General features: G+C 35.3%; 2 long non-coding RNA genes across 3 annotated transcripts in view; one reads left to right on the top strand and one right to left on the bottom strand.

Moving 5' to 3' along the window:
- The window catches only part of LOC144340935 (uncharacterized), a 147382-nt gene that overhangs the window by 42786 nt on the left and 81493 nt on the right, over nucleotides 1-23103 (top strand). The window lies entirely within an intron of this gene.
- Nucleotides 2288-22357, bottom strand: LOC144340934 (uncharacterized). 2 transcript variants are annotated; one of them, XR_013417489.1, is made up of 3 exons: nucleotides 22086-22357; nucleotides 13892-14123; nucleotides 2288-3263 (listed from the first exon to the last, which is right to left on the bottom strand). It is a non-coding gene; the product is annotated as an uncharacterized LOC144340934 (long non-coding RNA). The 2 variants fall into 2 exon arrangements; XR_013417488.1 differs by lacking the exon at nucleotides 2288-3263 and adding an exon at nucleotides 8430-9010.

The following is a 23103-nucleotide window of genomic DNA, read 5'->3' as shown; positions in this document are numbered from 1 at the left end:
ATTGCAAAGAGGCTACAAGAGATGACAGTAGCATGCCATACAGCGACGCCAGTAGCAGAGAAGGGCAGGGGCTGGTGTTTCTAGTGATGACATTGACAAAGCTATGTGATTTCCAGGATGGGGAGTGTGGGATGGGAAAGAGCAAAGGGAGAGCCCTAGAAATCTGGTTTGAGCAGCTGGGAAACCAGATGCCACTCACCGAGAAAAACATTTGCAGAGAAGCCAGTGGAGAGAAGTCCAGAGACACTCAAGTTGAACAAGTTGCCATGAGATTCCTGTGAGGTAAATGATGGAGAGCTTGAATAAGCAGTTGAGTCTGAAGCTTAGAAAAGAAATGGGTGGAGATGGAGATGGGGTGTTGGAATTATTGTTGTTATTATTATTATTATTATTATTTTTTGAGAAGGAGTCTCTCTCTGTCACCCAGGCTGGAGTGCAGTGGTGTGATCTCAGCTCACTGCAACCTCTGCCTCCTGGGTTCAAGTGATTCTCCTGCCTCAGCCTCCCAAGTAGCTGGGATTACAGGCACCCGCCACTGCACTCAGCTAATTATTGTATTTGTTAGTAGAGATGGGGTTTTGCCATCTTGGCCGGGCTGGTCTCGAACTCCTGACCTCGTGATCCACCCACCTCGGCCTCCCAAAGTGCTGGGATTACAGGAGTGAACCACTGCGCCCAGCCAGAATTATTAATATACACAGTAATCAAAGCCAACTGAATGTATAATTACTCAGAGAATTTAAAGAATGGACAAAGAATAGAGCTTAGGTTAGAACCCCCCTAAAACATCAATATATTAAGGACAGAAGATTGCTGCAAATAATCGTGACATGAAGTGACCAATGACATGGAGTATCCAACAAAATAAAAAATACAAAAACAAAACAGAAAAAGTACAGGTCAGAAAAATCAAGGGAGGAATATTTTTATGCCCATTTGTTAGTGCTTGTGAATAAGATCAGACATTCCTATAAAATTTTTAAAAACTATTAGATGATCTGTTGAACAGTTAAAACTTAAGACAGAAGGGCCCTTGGTTCCTTAACTATAATTCACTATTTTACATATAAAGACTACCCTTCAACTAATAGAATTAAAAGCAATCTGTTAAAAAAATTTATACTCTTTGACATGCTTGCTCCAAAGGGGAAAATATATCCTAGTAATAAGCAGCTAACTGAGTTCAAATCATCACACAAATATTCAGTAAGCAGGCTCCACGAAGGAAAACGTGATCTGAGTTACAAACAGTAAAGACACTGAGTAATGAACAGTAAATCCACTTGGCATATGGGTGACTGTGAATTTAAGAAAAGCCTCAGAGTAAAGATTCTATATTTGCATAAATATAGCAATATTTTCCCTCTATGTTTCTGTGTCACAAGAAAGTACTAGACAGATTTTATCCAAATGTTAGAGAATGTGTTTGGAATCATTTGACTTAAACTATATACAGCAGAGAGCAAACGCCTGTAGGAACAAGGGCCTCTGAGAAGAGACTGGCAGTCAGCACCCAGGGTAGCTGCAGGCATGGATTCCTGAGTGAGCCACATCTCCCTGGCCATGTGCAACTCTGACAGCAGAGCTCCAGGTGGGAAAGAAACAGAAGGAATTGATTGATTGATCGATTGAATGATGATTAATGAATTTCCTGAGCAATGCAGAGCTGGACGGCAAAGACTGACCACTGAAAGTTAACTTAGGCTGAAATTATTATGCTCTGGAAATAATGTAGTGAAAATAAGACACGCATTACCTTTCAAAAAATAGATAAATATGGATTTCATTCACGCTTAACTTTGCTATTCTATTCATTATTGCCTTTGAAACAGAACTAGAGGAAGGTTTTTCTTCTTCACCCATTCACTGAAGAGTGTTGGTATCCAAAGTGCATTTTGTTCAACTTTCTATTCAAATTTCTAGCTTGCTTCTCCTTCGGGTGTCCTCACTCACTGCTCCATTCAGCAGTGTATTTTGTGACCATTTACTTGTCTCTCCGAAAATCCACTACAAAGAATTCCAAGGCTCGTTTTCTTCAGCAACGAGATCCACGCCAAACCTATTATAATCCTATGTATTCTTTCTCTTCCACCTACATCTGTTTTTTTCCTTTTTCTGAGAAGTCATTGATTTTCTTTTTCTTTGTAAGTTTCAAATAAACCTAAGAACAATAACAAAACTAAAGATGCATGGCCAGGTGTGTGTTTGCCTGGGCAACTTTTCCCAAATATGAAAATAAATATTCTTTTTAATGACAGAGGCTCCTATAACAAAACATACAATTGAATAAATAATCCATCGGCTTTGTTATGTATATGAGAATGGCCACACATTAACATATTGGAAACTAAGGTGCTTCAACACACAAAATCAGGTTTAAATTTGGCTTTGCTCAGCCTAGGCCATGCTTAATATGTTCTGTCGGTACCTTTGATTTGACCTTCTCGCCTCCTAACAGCACTTTGCTATCAGGTCTTACCTAAAGTGCCTTTTCTTCATGTACATCCAATTCAAATGACTTTTCTACCCCGGTCTCTTTCTTTCCCATAGCTCTGCTGTTTTCTGCAGAGCACTTTATAAACATGAGTAAGAAATCGCTCCCATCCTAGGAGCTGGTCCTTAGTCCACTGGTAGAGACAAACATGCACTTTTGAGCTGAGAGTTGGCACATGAGTTCAGTGTGGGAACAGCATTTCCAGGAGAAGCAAGGGATATTTCAAACAGGTAGTCTCCTGTGCCTAGTACGTGGGTGCCTCAGTTGGGGCATTTTGTAAAGAAGAAAAATCTTACCAGATGGGAAGAGTTGAACCTTGAAAGTATAATTGGAGCCAGATAATAAAAGTTCTTTTCATTTTGTCCTATAATCAAGAAAAAGCCGTAACAGGAGTGTGATATACTCAGTTCAACTACTATGACTTTAAAAGTGTTAAATGAGATTATGTGAAACTGCTTTGAATCAGGAAATGCTGTATAATTCAATCACACAGAAGCACTTCAGTATTTAAAGACGATTCTTTTATGGCACTTAATTTTCTCAGCTCCTAGTTATATCACCTGTCCTAACTCTTGTGATGCTAGTGTGATTCACTTTGAAGAAGCTTACCATTGTTAGCACGTGAACAAGAACAAAAACTTCCCTGCTGCGATCTCCTCTTTTCCACGCCCCACAATAAGGAGAAAAGTTGAGATCAGAAGGAAAACATTGACGGGTGATCCCAGATAGTTCCGGTCGAGTCAGCTTCAGTTAATAAAGGGGTGTGAGTCTGGTTTAAAATACAAAGCAGATCAAGAAAGATCACTTCACAAGAAATAGGGTAAAGTCATGTTACTGGAAGAAAATTTTCATCCTTCAAGTAAAATCGAGTCCTATTATCTTAAAACCTCAAATCCCAACCCATTAGTGCATGAAGAAGTAGTGTACTGTGACTTTTCTCTAAGAGAGATTTCCATCTGCCCCGTTCAGAGGGAGGCACGTTCCTTGGTTTGATGTCTATTATTCTCACAAATGTTTCTCCTACTTTTACTTCCTGTTTCAAAATCAATCAGTAGAATAAACTTTGAGATTTCCTAGATTTACAAAATTAGCATCATTCTGCAACCCTATGTGTTTTTAACTTAAGAGATATTTTTGAGCATATCTGAAATGGTACAGGTACTACAAGTTCATATATTTTCTCCATCAGCACATTATTCCATTTAATGAATATGCCATGAGGTTTTTTTTTAGCCCATTTACCTGTCCAGTCCAGGGTGCTTAGGTTATTTCCAGTATTTTGTTACAAGTTAAAAATGTTACAGTGTGTTTTTATTCTTGTCTTCTGGAAGTAAAGTTGCTTGGATGAAAATATGTTCAAATTTATTGCATTTTGGTACGTGTTTCTTGCCATCTTCATGTATTTACACACCAGCCATTTGTAAGCATTTTCATTTCTTTGTATCATTGCTAGCATATGGTATAACAGCACTTTTTATATTTCTCATATTATTTTTGAGACAATATATATATAAGTTTGCTGGCCATTTCTGTTTTCACTTTTGCGAAATGACTACCAATCTTCCTAGATTAAAATCCTGACTCTCAACTGATTTGCTGTTTGAATTTCAGCAAATTATTTATTTAACTTCTCTATAAAATGGTAGTAATATCACTTACCTCATTGGAATGTTGTAGGAATTAAATGGCTTAATTTACATTAAACTTTTGAAACAATGTTTGGCCTATATATACAGAATACAAATATAAACTATTATTATCTCATTGTGATTTTAATTTGCATTTGCCTGATGATTAGTGATAATAAGCAATTTTTTTAAAGATAGTTATTGGCCCTTTGTATTTTTTTGAGAAATGTCAGTTCAAATATTTTGCTCATTTTTTAAAAATTCAGTTATTTGTTTTCTTGCCATTGAGTTATTTGAGTTACTTACATATTTTGGATATTACTCATTATCAGATGTATGTTTGCAAATATTGTCTCCTGTTCTAGAGGCTGTCTCTTCACTCTGTTGACTGTTGTCTTAGCTGTGCAGAAGCTCTTCAGTATGATGTAATCCCATTCGTTTAGGTTTGCTTTTATTGCCTGTGCTTTTGAAGTCATATCAAAAAAATCTTTGGCCAGTTCTATGTCAAGAAGCTTTTTTCCTATTGTTTCTTCTAATAAATTTAAAGATTCAGGTCGTAAGTTTAAGGTTTAATCTATTGTGAGTTGATTTTGTATATGGTGTAAGATGAGTCCAATTTTATTCTTCTGCATGTGATATCTGGTTTCCCATCACCATTCATCAAAGAGACTGTCCTTTTCCTATTGCATATTTTTGGCATCTTTGTTGAAGATTAATTGAACAAAATGCATGGATTTATTTCTGGACTCTAAATTTTGTTTCATTGCTCTGTATGTCTGTTTTTATCCCAGTATCATGCTGTTTGAATTACTATAGCTTTGTAGTATATTTTGAAATCAGGTATTGTGATGCCTCCAGCTTTGTTCTTCTTGGTCACTGTTGCTTTGGCTATTTTTTTTGTGGTTTCATACAAATTTTAGAATTTTTTTTTCTATTTCTGAGGAAAATGCCATTGGAATTTTGATAGGGATTACACTGAATATGCAGATAGCTTTAGTTAGTATGGACATTTTAACACTATCAATTCTAATTCATAAACATGGGATATCTTCCCATTTATCTGTGTTTTCTTCAGCCTCTTGAATCAGTTTTATAGTTTTCAGCATACAGATCTTTCACCTCCTTGGTTAAACATATGCCTAAGTATTTTATTCTTTTTAATGCTATTGTAAATGGCATTTTTTTTTAAAAAAATTCTTTTTTAGATAGTTTGTTATTAGTATACAAATTACTACTGATTTTCATGTTGATTTTATGTCTTGCAACTTTACTGAATTTATTAGTTCTAACAGTTTTTTGGTGGAGTCTTCAGGGATTTTCTCTATATAAAAAATGTCATCTGCAGAAACAGATAGTTGTAATTCTTTCTTTTCAATTTAGATGCCTTTTATTTATTTTTCTTGACTAATTACTACGACTAAGACTTCCTGTACTATACCGAATAGACGTAGTGAGAGTGTGTACCCTTGTTCTGTTCCCTATCTTGGGGGAAAAATTTTTAGTTTTTCACCTTTTTCACCATTAAGTATGTTACCTGTGGGCTTGTCATATATGATCTCTATAGTGTTGAAGTATAATCTTTCTATACCTAATTTGTTAAGAGTTTTTATGATGAAAAGATGCTGATTTTTTTCAAAAGATTTTTCTGCATATATTAAGATGACCATATGATTTTTATCTTTCATATGGTTAATGCAGTATATCATATTTATTGATTGTATATGTTGATCCGTCTTTGCATCCCAAGGGTAAACCTCACCTAATTATAATGAATTGTCCTTGTAATGTGCTGCTGAATTTGGATTTCTAGTATTTGTTAAGGATTTTTGCATCTATGTTCATCAGGGATATTGGTCTGTAATTTTCTTTCCTTGCAGTGTCCCTGTCTGGCTTTTATATTAGAATAACACGGATTTTGTAAATTGAATTTGATAGTATTTCTTTCCCCTCAAGTTTTTGGAAGAGTTTGAGAAGAATTGATATTATTTCTTCCTTAAATGTTTGCTAGAATTTACCAGTGAAGTAATCAGAACCTGAGATTTTTTTTTTTTTTTGAAATATTTTGATCACTGAATCTCTTTACTCGTTATTGCTCTATTTAGATTTTCTATTTCTTCATGAACCATCCTTGGTGGGTTGTATGACTCTAGTAATTTCTCCATTTCTTTTGTGTTATCCAATTTGTTTGCAATGTATAATGACTTGGGCTGTTATATGGCTAATGGCTAATGTATTCTCTTATAATCCTTTGTATTTCTGTGATGTCAGTTGTAATACCTCCTCTTTCATTTCTCATTTTAGTTTTTTGAGTCTTTTCTGTTTCTTTAGTCTAGCTAACGACTTGCCAATTTTAGTTATCTTTTGAAAAAACCATCTCTTTCACTGATATTTACACTGATTTTTAAAATATCTATTTCATTTATTTTGGCTCTGATATTTATTACTTCCTTCCTTCTGCTGACTTTGGGGTGAGCCTACACTCTGAAGCTACTGGAGCAGGCCTGGACCTTGGGTCTACTGAAGCCTGTGAATGTGGGGACTGACATGGAGCGTGGGCTGTCTTGGTGCTGGGAGAGGCCTGGGAACCTGGGTCGGTCTCAAGCCTGTGTCCACGGGTGCTGGCCTAGTACCTGAGACTACGGGGCTAGCATAGAGCCTGGGTACATGGAGGCTGGCCAAGAGACTGCATCTGTGGGGGCTGGCCTGAAGGCTAGGTCCACAGTGGCTAGGTCTCTGGCACTAACATGGGCTTGGGGACTGAAGCAGCTGGGAGCGTGCAGCCATGGGAGACAGCTGAGAGTCTGGGGCAGCAGGGTCGAGCTTGATGCTGGGCAAGCCTGCAGCCCGTATCTGCAGAGGCTAATCTGGATCCTGAGGCTGCTGGAATCAGCCCCGCACTGGGTTTCTCTGGAATGTACCTGGTGCTGGGCTCCACATGAAGTTAGGTGATGACTTCACTCTACTTTCCCACACAGAGGGTATCTTAGTTCCATACTACACTCAGGTGTCATAGTCTCTTACCTGGATTCCTTAATTCTTGCAAAGGCATTTTCAAGTGTGGATAGTTGTTCAAATTGATGACAACTGCTGAAAGGTTCTATTCCACCATGTTGAAGGCTGAATATTTCTTAAGATGGAGGCTTCGAAATGATTGATTTGACAATTTTTTTATTCTAATATGGGCATTTAATTTTAGGATTTTTTCTCTAAATTACATAGCTCTGTTCCTCAGATTTTGATGTGTTGTGCTTCATTACCACTCAGTTCAAAATACTTTCTTACTTGCCCAGTCATTTCTTTTTTGACCCATGAGTTATTTAGAAGTATATTGTTTGGTTTGAAAATACGGATGAATATTTAAAATATTTTGCTGTTGATTTCTAATTTAATTCATTTGTGGACATGGACCATTCTTTTGTGTGGTTTTAATGTTTTTATGTTTATTGAGCCTGTTGTATGATCTATCTGATTCAATGTTCCACGGGAAATTGAAAAGAATGTACCTCCTGCTGTTGTTGGGTGGGGTTGCTCGATAAATGTCAAGATGGTTGGTGATGTTTTCAATTCTTGTAAATCCTTACATTCTCTGCTTGATCTATTAATGATTAAGTTGTTGAACTTTGCAAATACAATTGTGGATATGTGTATCTATCCACTCAGTTCTACTAATTTTTGTTTTATATATATTGAAGTTGGCCTATCAGATACACACATAGACTAATCTTATGTTCTCTCAACTATTTTACCCCTATAATATTGTGAATTCAGTCTCTTTATCCCCGGTAATATTCTTTGCTCTGAAATCTACATTTTCTGATATTAATGCAGTCATTCCAGCTTTCTTTTAATTAGTGTGAGCATATTATATATATGTATTTGTGACATTGACTTATTCAGTTTTACTGAATCTATATCTTTATATCTGAAGTGGGTTTCTTGCTGAAAGCATGTAGTTGGGTCTTATTTTTTATTCAACAATCTTTGTTTTGTAATTGGAGTATTTAGCCTATTTATATATAATGTGATTATAATATGATTAGGTTTAAATCTGTCGTCTTGCAATTTGTTTCATTTTTTCTTTTTTTTGCTTTTTTCTTTTTCTTCCCTTTTTCTGGATTGATTATATTTTATAATCCTATTTTATCTCCATTTGCTTATCAGTTACAGCTTTTTAAAATAGTGTTAGCGGTTGTTCTAGAGTTTATAATATACATCTGTAACTTCATCCTCTAAAGTAGGATGATATATCATTACATATGTAAAGAAATACAATATGATATATAAAGGAATACAATATATTACTGTAATACAAATTATATACAAAATATTTCATTCCTTTGAATCCTGCTGGGAAGTATCCTGGGTTCCAATGAGATGTTTTGTACTCAGTTTCAGCCTTTGAGGTTGCTTTTAAGCTTTTTATAGCAATATCAGAGCAAACTTGAGTTTATAGCTAACTTATACCCATTACTGAGAAAATTCCTTCTGAGGACTCTGTCTCAATGCTCTTTCAATTAGCAAGATTTCCTACTCTATTTTATGAGTTCTCAGCATTATACTATGCTTGTTTTGGTTGGTTCTTTCTTCATCTTGAGTAAATTCTATACGTGCATGTGCAGAACTGTGCTCAGCAAAAGTTTGAAGGAGACCCTCTTACAGATCTCCAGAGTTCTTCTCCAGGGCTCCCCGCTCACCAGTACTTTGCCTGAACTGCAGTACTTGCCTCCTCAACTCAGCAAAGCCACTAGACTGTTTTGTCCCCACTCCTCACATTGTAGCTTTGAAACTTTTTCCAGGCGTTGATCTGGGTCTATCACATTGTCACCTCATTTGTGTTCCTTTTCTCAGGGATCTCTGTCCTGGGCTACATGTTATTCAAAGTCTGAAACTGTTTTTAAAAACATATATTTTGATTATTTTTTAGTGATTTTTATCTGGGACGGTTAATCCAGTTCTGGCTATTTTGTTGTGGCTAGAATCGGAAGTCCCTCTTTAATTATTAAAGGCACTTAGAATGCTACTTATTTTCTATGTAATTATTCAATTATATAGTAATCCAGCAACTATATCAAATCTTCTTACAAGTTTTAGTAATTTATCTGTATGGTTTCTTGGATTATATACTTAGAACACTAAATTGAATATAAATATTGCCAGTTTTGTCTTTTTCCAATTCTTTGCCTATTTCTTTTTATCTTAAAATTTTCCATATAAATTTGACAATTTTACTCAATGAGAAATGACATTTAAAATGTGCTTTAAAACAAATTAAAGTTAGAAAAATATATGCATTTTTATAGTTTTTAAAAAATCTTTTGTTTTGGCATTGTGCTGAAAATAAAATATATCTTGCAGTAATACAATATGCCAATTCATAAAGTTTAAGTCAACAGGATTCTCAGTTTAACATTTTCAAAGTTAATATTAAGATAGAGAGTTTTACCTCTATGATAGTACATATAAAAGTGTATTATAATCTCACATCCATCTCCATGTGGCTCACAAATTTGACATTGCTCCATAAAAGCTTTCAGATTCACATTCAACAGTGTCACACCCAAGGAAGCACAAATCTGTCTTTGGAATATCTCCTCATAAAATCTTTATCTTTACACATACCTCCAGTGTAATGTTTAACGTAAGGGAACATTGCAGATATCTTGGTTCTTATTCATATGTTTAATGGGAATGCTTTTTCTAACCTGTCACCATTAAGTCTGATGTATGTTAAAGGTTTTACTAGAAACTCTGATTCAGGGGAAAAAAAAATCCTTTTTCTTCCTGCTTTGAAAATGGCCTCTTTTGTTGTTATTTTTCTTGATGAGTCAGTATTAAATTTTTAAAATTAATTTTGCCTTTATAAACATACTATTTTGTTTAGATTGGACCATCCTGGCTAACACGGTGAAACCCTGTCTCTACTAAAAATACAAAAAATTAGCCAAGTGTGGTGGCGGCGCCTGTAGTCCCAGCTACTCGGGAGGCTGAGACAGGAGAATTATTTGAACTTGGGAGGCAAAGCCTGCAGTGAGCCGAGATCAAGCCACTGCACTCCAGCCTGGGTGACAGAGCAAGGCGCAGTCTCAAAAAAAAAAAAAAAAGTAAATGTGTTGTATTACGTTTTGTGATGTATTATCTTTATATTTCTGAGATGAACACTTCTTGCTATAATTTTTTTATTATATGACAATTTTAATTTGCTGATAGCTTATTGAAAAATTTTGTATATATACTATGTGAGACTATCATCTTATTTCTTATCTTAAAATTGACTAGTTTCAGTATAGTTTATAATCTTTTTAAGGATATGAGTAGTTTTTCATTCTCTTCTATCCTTTGATAAATATACTTTAATGATTGTTTTGTATTCCCGACAAAACTTTCATCATTTTTATCTGTTAATATTCCTTAACTTGAAATCTATATGATTTTACTCTAAACACTCCAGCCTTCTTATGTGTACTGTTTGCATGGTAGGTATACTTTCTGTTAATCAAAACCTTTCTAGTTCTTTATTTTTAATGTGTTTCTCTTGTAGATAACATATAGTTGGATCTTGCCTTTTTATTTCTTGCAAAAATTTCTGCCTTGTAATTGGAGTGATTGATGATCTAATGTAATTCTTGATATAGTTGGATTTATGTCTATCATTTTCCTGTTAAGAGTTGCATTTGTCTCTTTGTTTTCATACTTCTCTTTCTCCTGTTTGGCATTCTTTTGGAATATATACATTTTTTAGGAATTTTATTTTCTTTTACTTAATTTTTAAAAAATTTTTATAGCTATTTTCTTTCTTAGTGGTTGTTCCTATAATTACAATGAATCCTTACCTCCTCATAGTTTACACAGTTAATATTAAACCACTTTGTATACGGTATACAAATCCTGGAAGTGCATGATCACTTTACCACACCCTTGGTTTTGATTTCTAGTTGTCATATGTACTGTATTTGCATGTGCTATAATCCCTGTAATACTAATTTTAAAATATTACAGGGATTGTAACACATGTAAATGCAATACATCCTATTTCTTCCAGTCGATTCATGTTTCTTTATAGTTTTATCTTGGCCTGAAGAACTCCCTCTAGCATTTCTTATAGTAGAGATTAGCTTATTTCATTTCTCTGAAAATGTCTTCATTTTATCTACATTCTTAAAGGATATTTTCATTGAATATAGAATTCTTGGTTGACATTTTTTTTTTCTTCTAGTATTTTTAAAAAGTAGCTGTTTTTTTTTTGTTTGTTTTTTTTTTTTTTTTTTCTGGCTCTTACTATTTCTGATAAGAAGCCTGAGGTTATTCAAATCATTATTCACTGATACGGAATTTATCATTTTCCTCTGCCTTTTTTCTATATGTTCTCTTTATCTTTGGTCTTTAGTAGTCTGTCTATGATGTATTAAGGCCTCTGCATATATGTGCATGAGTATGTACGTATGTGTGACTTTATCCTGTTAGGGTTCACTGAGTTTCTTGAATCTGTAAATTATGTCTTCCATCAAAATTGTGTAATGTCAGACATTATTTCTTCTAAATTTTTTTCTGCTTTATTGTCTCTCTTTTCTCCTTCCGAGACATGCACATACACACACACACATACACATTTTGATATTGTCCCACAGTTCTCTGAGGTTCTATTATTTATTTTTCTGAATCATCTTCCTTCTTATTCAGGTTGGATATTTTATATTGAGGAGTCATCAAGTTCACTAATTCTTCTGTCTTCTCTATTTTGCTGATAAGCTTATCCAGCAAGATTTTATTTCAGATATATTTTAGTTTTCTAATTTTCATTTGTAATAGTTTTAACTTCTCTGCTGAAATTTTTCTACCTTGTATTTGTTTTAACAATTTATTCCTTGCTATCCTTGTGCGCAGTTATAATGGCTACCTCAAAATCTTTATCTGGATGGTCTCAGGGTTAGTCTCTGACAGTCTTTCTTCTTGAGAATGTTTATTATTTTCTATTCTGTTGTATATCAAGTAATAGAAGATTGTATCTTGAACACTGCAAAACATTGTAGAAACTCTAAATTCTAAATTATGTTACTCTGAAAGATTTTCATTCTTCTTATTTAAAAAAATGTTAAGCAATAGCTGAACTCAAACTTCTGATTCTATCTCCCCTGTGTGGGTAAAACCTTAGTTGGCCTTTTGAAGTCTAGAGATTCGGACTGCTTTTTATGCAAAATTGTTTCCCTGAGATTGTCCTTTCTTCTTTGTAATATGCTCCTTCACTTACCAACAGCTGCAGTTGCCCCAGTCTTTGTCCCTGGCCTTTCAAGTCAGTAAGTCCATGGGTTTCCATATGAATTTTAGCTGCTTTGTGTGGCAACATCTGCAGACTTCCTCATTCTAAAAGCAGTTAAAACAACTGTGACAACAACGAGAGAGTCAAACCCTCCTGTGATCTTATTCATAACTTCCCTTCAGCATCTACCAGACTATTTTCACTCTCCAGTGCCTGCAGGTAGTTGCTTTTTCAACATTTTGTTTAGAGTTGCTATCTGTTGGTTCAGCAAGAATTTACTTAGCCACGAATGGAAGAGGAACACTTTTCTATATTTTGAAATTAAAAAGGGATAATAAGAAGTTTAAATCTTAAAGTTTTCTAAAATGCATCTGCAAAATTACATCTGTGGTAACTTGGGGTGTGGCAATTTCTATAATTATATTTAAATTTTGTAATTTAAAGAATAGTTTAATATTATGTTTTCAGAAAGGTATTGTTATCTTCTTCAAATGCATTAACTTAAATTTTTGATATATTGTCAAAAATATATAAAAATATATATTCAAGTATATGTTCTACTGTAGTTATGTCCCCTTTTAATTTCTGATACAGCTATATATACTTTTTTTCTTCCTGTCTTAGTTTGCTCAGGCTACTATTACAAAATACCTTGGACTGGGTAAAATAGAAATACAAATTTCTTGCTAATGGTTCTGGAGGCTGGGAAGTCCAAGATCAAAGTATCAGCAGATTTGGTGTCTGGTGAGGGCTTGTCTTCTCCTTCATAGGTGGCACCTTCTTGCTGGGTCTTTACATGATGGAAGGGCAAACAGTTCCCCTCAAGTCTCTTTAATAAGTAAGGATACTTATTAAAAGTGTTATTCCATTCACAAACATAGAGCCCTCATGACCTAATTACCTCCCAAAGGCCATGGCTCTTGATATTATCACATTGGGGATTAAGTTTTAACACATAAATTTTGGGAGGACACATATATTCAAACCACAGCACCTCCCTTTAAAAGTTGGCTTAAAGACTCATATATTTTATTCATTTTTTGGGGGGGGTAAAGGTAAATAACTTTTGTATTTACTGATCCTCTTTGTTATTTCCTGTTTTACTACATTCTCTTTTTTACATTTATGTTTTCCTTTTTTCTTTAGACTTGTGTTTATTTTGTCAAAAAAACAGATCTTTTAATGTAGGTTATTTATTTAAAATATATTTTAGGCTATAAACATTAAAGATAGTGTTTCAAAATACTTATTTTATTTTATATTTTGTATTTTAATTATTTTTAATGTGTTTGTCTTTAAAATGCTATTTATGAATGCCTTTACACCAGTCAATGACATTAAAAACATTTATTATATTTTCATTTTGTTTTATATTTTGTGTTTATGGTCTAACATACAACTTGAAGGAGCAATTTGGTACATATTTTATGGGTATATAACATATATATGGAGATATACATATATACATATAATCTATATAAGTATGTATTTTCTCCCTATGTATCATACACATACCTCATGGCTCAAATCTTTGTCTTTTTGGTCATCTTGGGTGAATAAAGTCAAGATAGAAGATAGAATGCAGAGTCACAAAGAAAATAGTTTAAATAATAATATAAGAGAAAGTATCAGTTGGAGTTTGTGTACATGGAGAGTGGGAGGAAGGAGGTGATATCAAGTCTCTCTGCTTTTCTAGGAACCTCAAGGGGCTAATTTATTATAACAGGAATTTTCATCAAGTGGGATGCTGAAAACACAATTATGAAATGTTAGCATTAAAAGGGAAGCTTAAAAATTGCCTACTTTTTTTTTTAAATAGATAAAGTTAACCAAAGTCATAGAAAAGACTTGAATCAAGGCCCTTGTTTATAAGTTATTTTCTTTACATTAGTAATTCCCAATTTCAACTTCTCAGACTATTAGAGATTTATATTTCACTATTTCAAAAAGTCAAATATCACATATCTTTAGCCTCAGAAGCACCTCACAACCTAAAAATGCCATTGTAGAAAGCCAGTATTGTACTGCTGGCTATCCAGTTGTAATAGAAAAATATCTTTTAAACCACTGATATTGATGAAAAAAAAAGCTGTAACAAAAGACGTCCTTTATGGGAAATTTGGGAGCTATTGCTTTCTATCATGCATATAATTCATTCATTCTGACATGAAAAACATACATTTTATCAAAATCCACAGTTAGTGCACAATATTATTCAGGTGGTTTTATAGGAGTCTAGGAATTAAAGAACATTTATTTCTACAAATAATCTATATTAGTTTCTTGTTCATCACAAGAGTCATTCGTGGAAGCTGGCTTTAAACTGCATTTAAGCCATTTTTAATAATAACTTAATGACATTTCACTATGACATACCACCCGAGGTTTGTTTTCCTTTTAGATATGAATAGCAATCATATCACTAGGCAACTAAAAATTAAGCATCAAAAAATAAATATTTTTTGAAAATAACTTTAAAAGTTATTTTCACCTGGAGACAAAAGATGCAGTCTAATCAAGACAGCAAAAGTTGTGAATGCTTTGGATAATTTTACTTGTAAATAGTAATGTTTCAAATAGTCTATAAATCTTTGTTTATCAAATCACAGATTTACTAACAGACCTATGAGTCAAGTCCTTTGAATTTTCATTCTTTTAATGTTCCGCCTTTCCTCTTTGTATAACCTGACAATAATTCAAAAAAGAAGAACCCATCTAATTTATATACCTTGTTCATTGGGTAATGGAAACTAATAAAATGTACATTAACAAAAAGAGAGAACTTCTTGACCAAGAAGTGCTTCATACCAGATTTCATTTGGGTCTCATCAGATGTTATTAACATGTTAAGTATTCCTCTAGCTTCAATGGGTGTTTTAATTTGAGATCACATGGGCAGAAGTTACCACATTTAAATGTGAGTGAATAATTATATAAACAGGTTTAAATGTAAATTTGCAGGTTATCCAAGCACATTAAAATTTTTAACTTAAAACTATTTTCAAATTGTAGAATTAAGATTGGCCTCAAAGATTATTTTGGCATTAAAATATATACAGTTAGAACTCCTAAAAACATCGAAGACATCTTCAAACCCTCAGGCTTAGATAAGGAAACAAAAGTCCAGAGGGTTAAATCTACTTTTCCAAGATGATTTATCTGCTTTCAAGCAAAATTTGCAGTAAAATTGTGCATTGCAATTTCTATCATTATTCTACCTATAATGAGAATACTGGGTCCAGATAAGGTTTTTTTGTTTGTTAGTTTTTTGCTTTCAACCCTTAAATCATTTAAATCATTTCCACAAATGATTTTAAGCCCCTTCGTTGCTTTCTGAAAAAGCAAAATACTTCTAGAGGTTGCTTGCCTGGGCACCCAGAGCCCACTGTTGGTTTTGTCCTTTTAAACACTCAGCTTCTAGATACAACTTTGTGATTTAGAATGAGAATCTGCTCCTGAAGATCAGCCTTGTTCTAAATTTAACCCAGGGATTTGATGCAATAAATCTATGAGAGACCTTGGGTATTCAAATGTTAGCATTACAAAACAGTATTTCCGCTATCGGCTGGGAGCTTTTAGATAATCAGAAACCAGAGTTCTTTCAATGTTTTGTTTGATTTTAATGATCATTATTATTATTTTTATTATTATTGTAGAAATAGAATCTCACTCTGTGGTCCAAACTAGAGTGCAGTGGCATGAACATAGCTCACTGCCTCAAGCTTTTGGACTCAAGTGATCCTCCTGCCTCAGCCTCCCAAGTAGCTGGGACTACAAACATTAGCCTCCATGCCTAGCTAATTCTTTTAATTTTTTTATTTTGTACAGACTGGGATCCTCTATGTTGCCCAGGCTTGTCTCAGACTCTTGGCCTTAAGTGATTCTCCTGAATCCATCTCCGAAAGCACTGGGATTATAGGCATGAGCCACTGTACTAATGTCTAATTTTTATTTTAATTGTGTCTTTGTTTTTGAACAGTTATCTCACAGGAGAGAAAGGTATCTAGCATAATCTTCTTCCAGAATCCAGGATTCAAACCGTGTGGCAAAATACAAATGATTGAGAAGGAGGCTGATTTCATTAAAGGAGGCAGCACAGCTGCCCAGAGTGATGCTGACTTCATTTAACATGGGGGACATACTGGATTAGTGGGAGGCTGATGATCATTTTAGTTTTTACATGAATCTTTTCTCAGTCACAGGCAAGTTGTTTAATTTGACAGTGGTTAAGCAATCTGTGATTCATAGCTCCATAGACAAGAGAGGATGTAATTTCCTGGTCTTTATTATTGAAATCAATAAGCAAATTATATAGGAGGCCATGCATGTCTGAAATAACAAAGCATAGTGGCCAGAAACTGTTTTCCCTATTATTCCTCTTTATGAGGACCCAGAGAAAGCTGGGATTTACAAAATAAATACATAAAAGCTATTCTGACCTGCTGGTTGTTTAGTTGAAGCACACTGCATACAACTTGTGCTGCATGAAATAAAAGTGCATAACAGGAAGCCATACTTTTTAAGGTTAACAACAGTGAATAATCAAAACAGTCCAGAAAGTGTGTGGGATGTGATGTAAGTATCACCATGCAGGAGGTCACATGTGGGGATGGGAGCCAGCAGAGGGACGGCAGATATTCAAATATGGCATAAACCCCAGGCTGAGTGATTATGCTTAAATCCCCTCTTCCAAATCAACTCACCATATGCTGACTATGCTCCACGTTTTTGCTTCATAAATTATGTAACAAAAAATGCTTTGCACATAAATCATATTTTGTTAGACTCAGCTCCAAATGGGTCCATGTAACTTATTTTAAGTCCAATCTCATCTTTTTCTTTTTTTTTCCCTCAGCATGAATTCCTTCTTATTATCACAATTTAATGCCTTAGTTTCCTTTTGGCATTACCAGTTACCTAACATGCTTTCATGAAAAATTCTTAGGAAAATGAGAATTATTTTGTATTTAGGGTGAATTGAACACATCAACGCTCAACTTAAATGAGAAAATATATTGAAAGCAGATTATATTTCTTTCAAATAACTTACTCATGTTTCATGGGCATGCATTTTAAAGAGATTATTCATACCACTTATTTTAAACACAATGTTTTATCTGACATCATTTATTTATACAACAAAATGTGACTCAGTCCACATACACGTGTATGAAGATCAGTGGTAAAATCCTAGGATGATTTTAATGTGATAACTGTGGAAGCAAGTGGCTCTGTGAGACGGATTTTTTAAAGAGGAAAACAAGTCACCCAGGCCAAAAAGTTGAAAAGTTTGGCCCTAAAATTTCCATTATTTTTCCTCAAAGGATAAGTACAACATGGTTGTATAGTAAACACAGCACTATGCGTCATATCTGCGTTTAAGTTTGGAAGAGATGTTCAGCCTGACTTAGCCTCGTCATGTTCTCTTATTGCTGGAAAAACAAAGATCTAGAGAGGTAACACGATTGACTCTAAGTCACAAAGCAGCTCCAGAACTCAGGTTTCCCAATTCCCTCATTTTAATGGGAAGGACAGAGCCTGCAGGTTGAGGCAGAACTGGGTCTGAATGTCAGCTGTGTGACCCTAGACCCAAGGGGCATAACTTCTCTGGGGCTGGCTTTCCTCATGGGTGATCAACACGCTCTGGAGATGGAAGTTTCTGTCTTTCAAGTTGGATGGCTGGGTTGAAAATGTACGTAAAATGCTGATCTCAGCCCCAAAGTGTGTCACGTGTGCCAGACTGGTAGCTATGAGGGTGCCCGAGATTGAAATAAACTCGAGTAGAGGAAGAACAATTCCACGTGGCAGTTTGGCTTTTCCTTAGCCACTTGTTTTAAAACCACAAATTGAAGTCGGCCATTGTTCAGCTTTATTTTACAGATAAGCATACTGAATAATTAAAAGTACAATTCACTTGCTAATCTTTGTTTCCTAAAACTGATTTAGCCTGAATAACTTTGGTCAGAGAATACAAAGTGAGACAAGAAACCGAGTTAGGAACAGTAGGAACCGGGATCCAAATTTTTGGACTGAGTGCCCCCAGACTATTTTAAATTTAGTAGAAGAATGAGGCAGTGCTTTAGCTCTCACAATTGCGCTCTATTGCATCATGGTTCTCTCTGGTATAATTATGATGTATGTAAAGTACCTTGGCCCTCAACTACATAATTAAGATAATTTTAAAATTTAACAGGAAAATACTTTGTCCATCATTTGAGGGACAATGTAATACTATATAATTAAAATGAAATGTAAGTTCTATCAGAGCTAGAGATACAGGCATAAGGATCTGATCTGAGGGAAAAAAATGAACTCTTGGTTATAGAGATGTGTTAAACTACAAAATTCTACCTAAGAGATAGAAAAGAAAATGGCTATCTTTTGCTCTAAAAATAGAAGTAGCTACAGAAATATAATTTAAAAATCCCATCATTGTCCAAAGTATTACCTAACGTCTCTAGGACATTTAGAAAAAATTTACTGATCAATTTCTACACAAATTCTCTCAAAACTAACATGTGAGCCTACTGGCCACCAGAATGTCTTCTTGCTTTAAGTATGGGAAATACTGCTTTCCACGAGGATTTTTTTTCCTTATACTCCTGTTAAATTTTCCATTTTCACCTAAAACAATGACATTTTTTCCCTCAGATTTCCATTGTATATCATATTAATGCTAACAAAATCCCTCATAAATTGATAGCAATGAAGATATTGAAAATGACAGCCAAAGTTGATTCCTATATTATTATGTAACATTCCAGAATCATCAAGGCTTTTTCTTGTCAACCTTTATGTACTATTTGTTTATTCTGTATCTATTTATTCATATGATCATTCATTATTTTTATATTTATTAAATCTTGTTTTTTACTAATGGGTCTAATTTGGCAGGTCTCAAAATTATCCAGATTTCCTAAAAGTAATATATTATGGTTGTCCAGGTATAATGCTTTAAAAAGTTAAAAGTATGATTCATTCCAATATAAAATTAATACACACTGAAGACTTGTTAGCTCAAGAATGAGCAAGCTAGGTAGAATATAAAGTATTTCCAAGAGTCTGTGAAGTACACAGTCTTTATAGATATTTTAAAAATAGACCTTGGTCATAAGGTTGCTAGGTTAGTACAAAACTGGTTAATACCCTACAGGGTAATGAAACCATAACCTTTGGAAATATCTCTTCTACTGAAATGAAACCTGTCAGGTTAACATGTTACTTCACAGAACTTGAGCTCTCAGTCAAATCAAATTAGCAAAATGTAAAAGATGCATTATTATAGGAAATTAAATAATCCTTGTTTGAAATTGATAAACAGTGTTCCAATATGACATTGAAAGGACGTGATACTCATCTTTTTTGCCTTTTTTCCTAGTTTTAAATAATCTTCCTTAACATGGTTCATATAAATCCTTTCATAATTCTTTAATTTCTTTTTCATCCCATTGTGTATTAGTTTTCTATTGCTATCTTAATGAATTAATCATAAACTTAGGGGCTTAAAGTAACACAAATTTGTTATTAAATTTGGTCTAAATTTTTGGACTAAGAATGCCCCCAAACTATTTCAAATTGTAGGTCCATAGATGAAAAGTCTGGATTGCGTTTCACTAAAATAAACATGGCAGTAAGCTGCGTTCCTTTCTGGAGGCTCTAGGAGACAATCTCATACAGTTTATTGGCAGAAATGAATTTACTGTGGGTGCAAGAGGAAGGTCCTCAAATTCTTATTGACTGTCAGCTGACAGACATTCCCAGCTTCTAGAGGCTGTCACGTTGCTTGGCTCATGGTCCCCCCTTCCATCTTCAAAGCTAGAAATGAAGGATGAAGTCCTTCTCATAGTGAGTCTTTTTAACCCACCCTTCTGCCTTCCCCTTCCTCTCTTGAGGACTCAAGTCACTAGACTGGCCCCCTCTACCCCCAGATAATCCAGGATAATCCCCCCCATCTCTATGTCTATACCCTTAATCACACTGCAAACTGTCTTTTGCCAGGTAACATAGTCACAGGTTTGGTAGGTTAGGAGGTTTGGTGGTTAAGGGTCGACACTGTGTGTGTGTGGCGGGGCAGGCTTTTGTTGAAAGTCCCATACTTTCCCCACTGAGTTGTTTTAGAACATTTGTGAAAAGTAAATTTTCCATAAAGGCATGAATTTGTTTCTGGACTCTCAATTATTTTCCATTGATGTACACGAGTAAGCTTGTGCCAGCACCATGTTGTCTTGATTACTGTGGTTTTAACATAATTTTTGAAATCAAGTAGGTTTTTTTTTTTTTTTTGAGACGGAGTCTTGCTCTGTGGCCCAGGCTGGAGTGAGCGGTGCCATTTTGGCTCCCTGCAAGCTCCGCCCCCGGGTTCCCGCCATTCTCCTGCCTCAGCCTCCCGCGTAGCTGGGACCACAGGCGCCGCCATGACGCCCGACTGATTTTTTTGTATTTTTAGTAGAGACAGGGTCTCACTGTGTTAGCCAGGATGGTTTCGATCTCCTAACCTCCTGATCCACCCGCCTCAGTCTCCCAAAGTGCTGAGATTACAGGCGTGAGCCACCATGTCTGGCCAGTTCTTCGTTTTTAACAGTATTTTGGGCATTCCAGGTTGTCAGAATATGCAGATAAGTTTTAGTATCAACTTATAAATTTTTGCAAAAGAAGCCTCCTAGCCTTTTGATACCAATTGTGTTGAATTTCTAAACTAATTTGGAGAATTTCCATCTTGAGTTTTCTAATCCATCAATATGAAATGTCCACTTATGTACATACTTAATTTCTCTCAGCAACATTTTGTAGTTTTCAGTAGATGTCATCTTCTTTTGTTAAAGTTATTTCCGAAAAGATTACATTTTCATAGATGTGAATGAAATTTTCTTCATTTAATTTTTGTGTTTTTGTATTTCTAGTATATAAAAGTGCAATTGATTTTTATATATTGATCTCGTATCCCAAGGCCTTGCTAAACTCATTGATTAGTTCTAGTTTTTTTCATGGATTTTTGGGGATTCTCTCCATATAGAATCATTTTCTTTTTAAATAAAGACAGTTTTACTCCTTTATTTCCACTTCGGATACATTTAATTAATTGATTGGTTGGTTGGTTGTTTTCTTGGAATGGCTAGAAAATTCAGTATAATTGTGAATACAAATAACAAAAGTAGACATCTTTGTTACTGATCTTAAGGGGGAATTTTCAGTCTTCTGCCATTAGATATGATGTTACCTGTAGTGTTTTCTTAAATTCTCTGTCAGTTTAAAAAAGTTTTCTATTTCTAGTTTTTTAAGATTTTTTAAAAAAATCATAAATAGGTCTTAAATGCCATCCAATTCTTTTCCTACCTCTGTTGAGATAATCATGGAATATTTTAGTTCTTTATAAATTGAATGTGGTTGGTATATTACATTAAATTGGTTTTTGGATGTCAAATAAACCCAGCATTCTTGGATAAACCCCATCGGGTCATAGTATATAACCATTTTTATATTTTGCTGGATTCACTTTTTTAACACTTTGTTAAGGAATTTTGCAGCCATGTTAATGAGAGATACTGGTCTGTGATGTTTTTCCTCTTGTGATATCTTTGGCTTTGCTATCGGGGTAATACTAGCCTTGTCAGATGATTTGGGATTGTTCCTTAATCCACTATCTTCTGAACCATCCACAGTAAGCGATGAACTGCCATGATTTCTTCTGTGACTGTTTGATAGAACTTACCATAGAGGTCAGTTGGGCCTAGACTTTTCTTTGTGGGAAGATTTCAAAACGCTTAATTCAGTTTCTGTGCTTGCCATGGATGTATTCAGATGTTCTATTTCTTCTTGACTGAGTTTCAGTAACGTGGGATTCTTAGGAATGTGCCCGTTTCGTCTACGTTGCCTAACGTTTCATGACAGAACTGTTCAGAACATCTGCTGTCTCTCCTTCAGTGTGACAAGGCTTTCTTCCTCTGCCGCCATCTGTGTGTGGGTGAGGGGCGCAGCCACTGTCCGGGCGTTTCCACGTGCGCGCTGGATTCCGGTTCTTTAAGGCTCGCATCTCTCGGGCACGCCTGCGCCCTTGGGGCGGGGTCTCGGCCTGCACCCTCCCTCCAGGCTCTGTGTCCGCAGGCAGCCAGCCGGTTACCAGGATCAACCTCAGACGAGCAGAGCAGCGGAAGGCACATGACCGCCACGGTTCGAGGCCAGCCACGGTTCGAAGCCAGCCGTTGGCCAGTTTTCGTATGACCTGTGAGCTAAAAACTGCTTTCCATATAAAAACAAATGTTTAAAAAAGACAAGGAAGAAAATGCAAGAGGAGGAGGCAGAGAAGAAATAGAGACTGTTTGCAGCCCACAAAACACAACATGTTCACTCCCGCCCATCCCGATAGAGCTTTCCCACGGGACGGCTGTGGGTCTCCCAGTCCCTCCCGCTGCCCCGCGGATCCCAGCGCCGCCCCCTCCCCAAAGCCACAGAGGCCCTTCCAGCGCAGTAGAAAACCCTCTACAGTTCCCCCCACCCTGGACAAGGGGGTCAGCCCAGGCCAGAGTGACATACTTCCCACGTTTTTCCCAGAAGTTAACAGTTTTTAAGCATCCGTGCCGCTCAAATTTGTGTTAAGCCTTTGCTCAATTTCTACAGTATGGAAATTGATGATTTTGTTCCTTTTTTTTTTCAGCTTTGTACTTGCTTATTTGGAAGATAATTTCCTGATCTCATTTAGCAATAGCTAAAAGTGCTACCTCTTTTTTTCA

This window comes from Macaca mulatta, chromosome 5, assembly GCF_049350105.2.
Source record: "Macaca mulatta isolate MMU2019108-1 chromosome 5, T2T-MMU8v2.0, whole genome shotgun sequence".
Lineage (NCBI taxonomy): Eukaryota > Metazoa > Chordata > Mammalia > Primates > Cercopithecidae > Macaca > Macaca mulatta.
The sequence above is the reverse complement of the archived record's forward strand: the minus strand, read 5'-3'. Positions and strand labels throughout refer to the sequence as shown.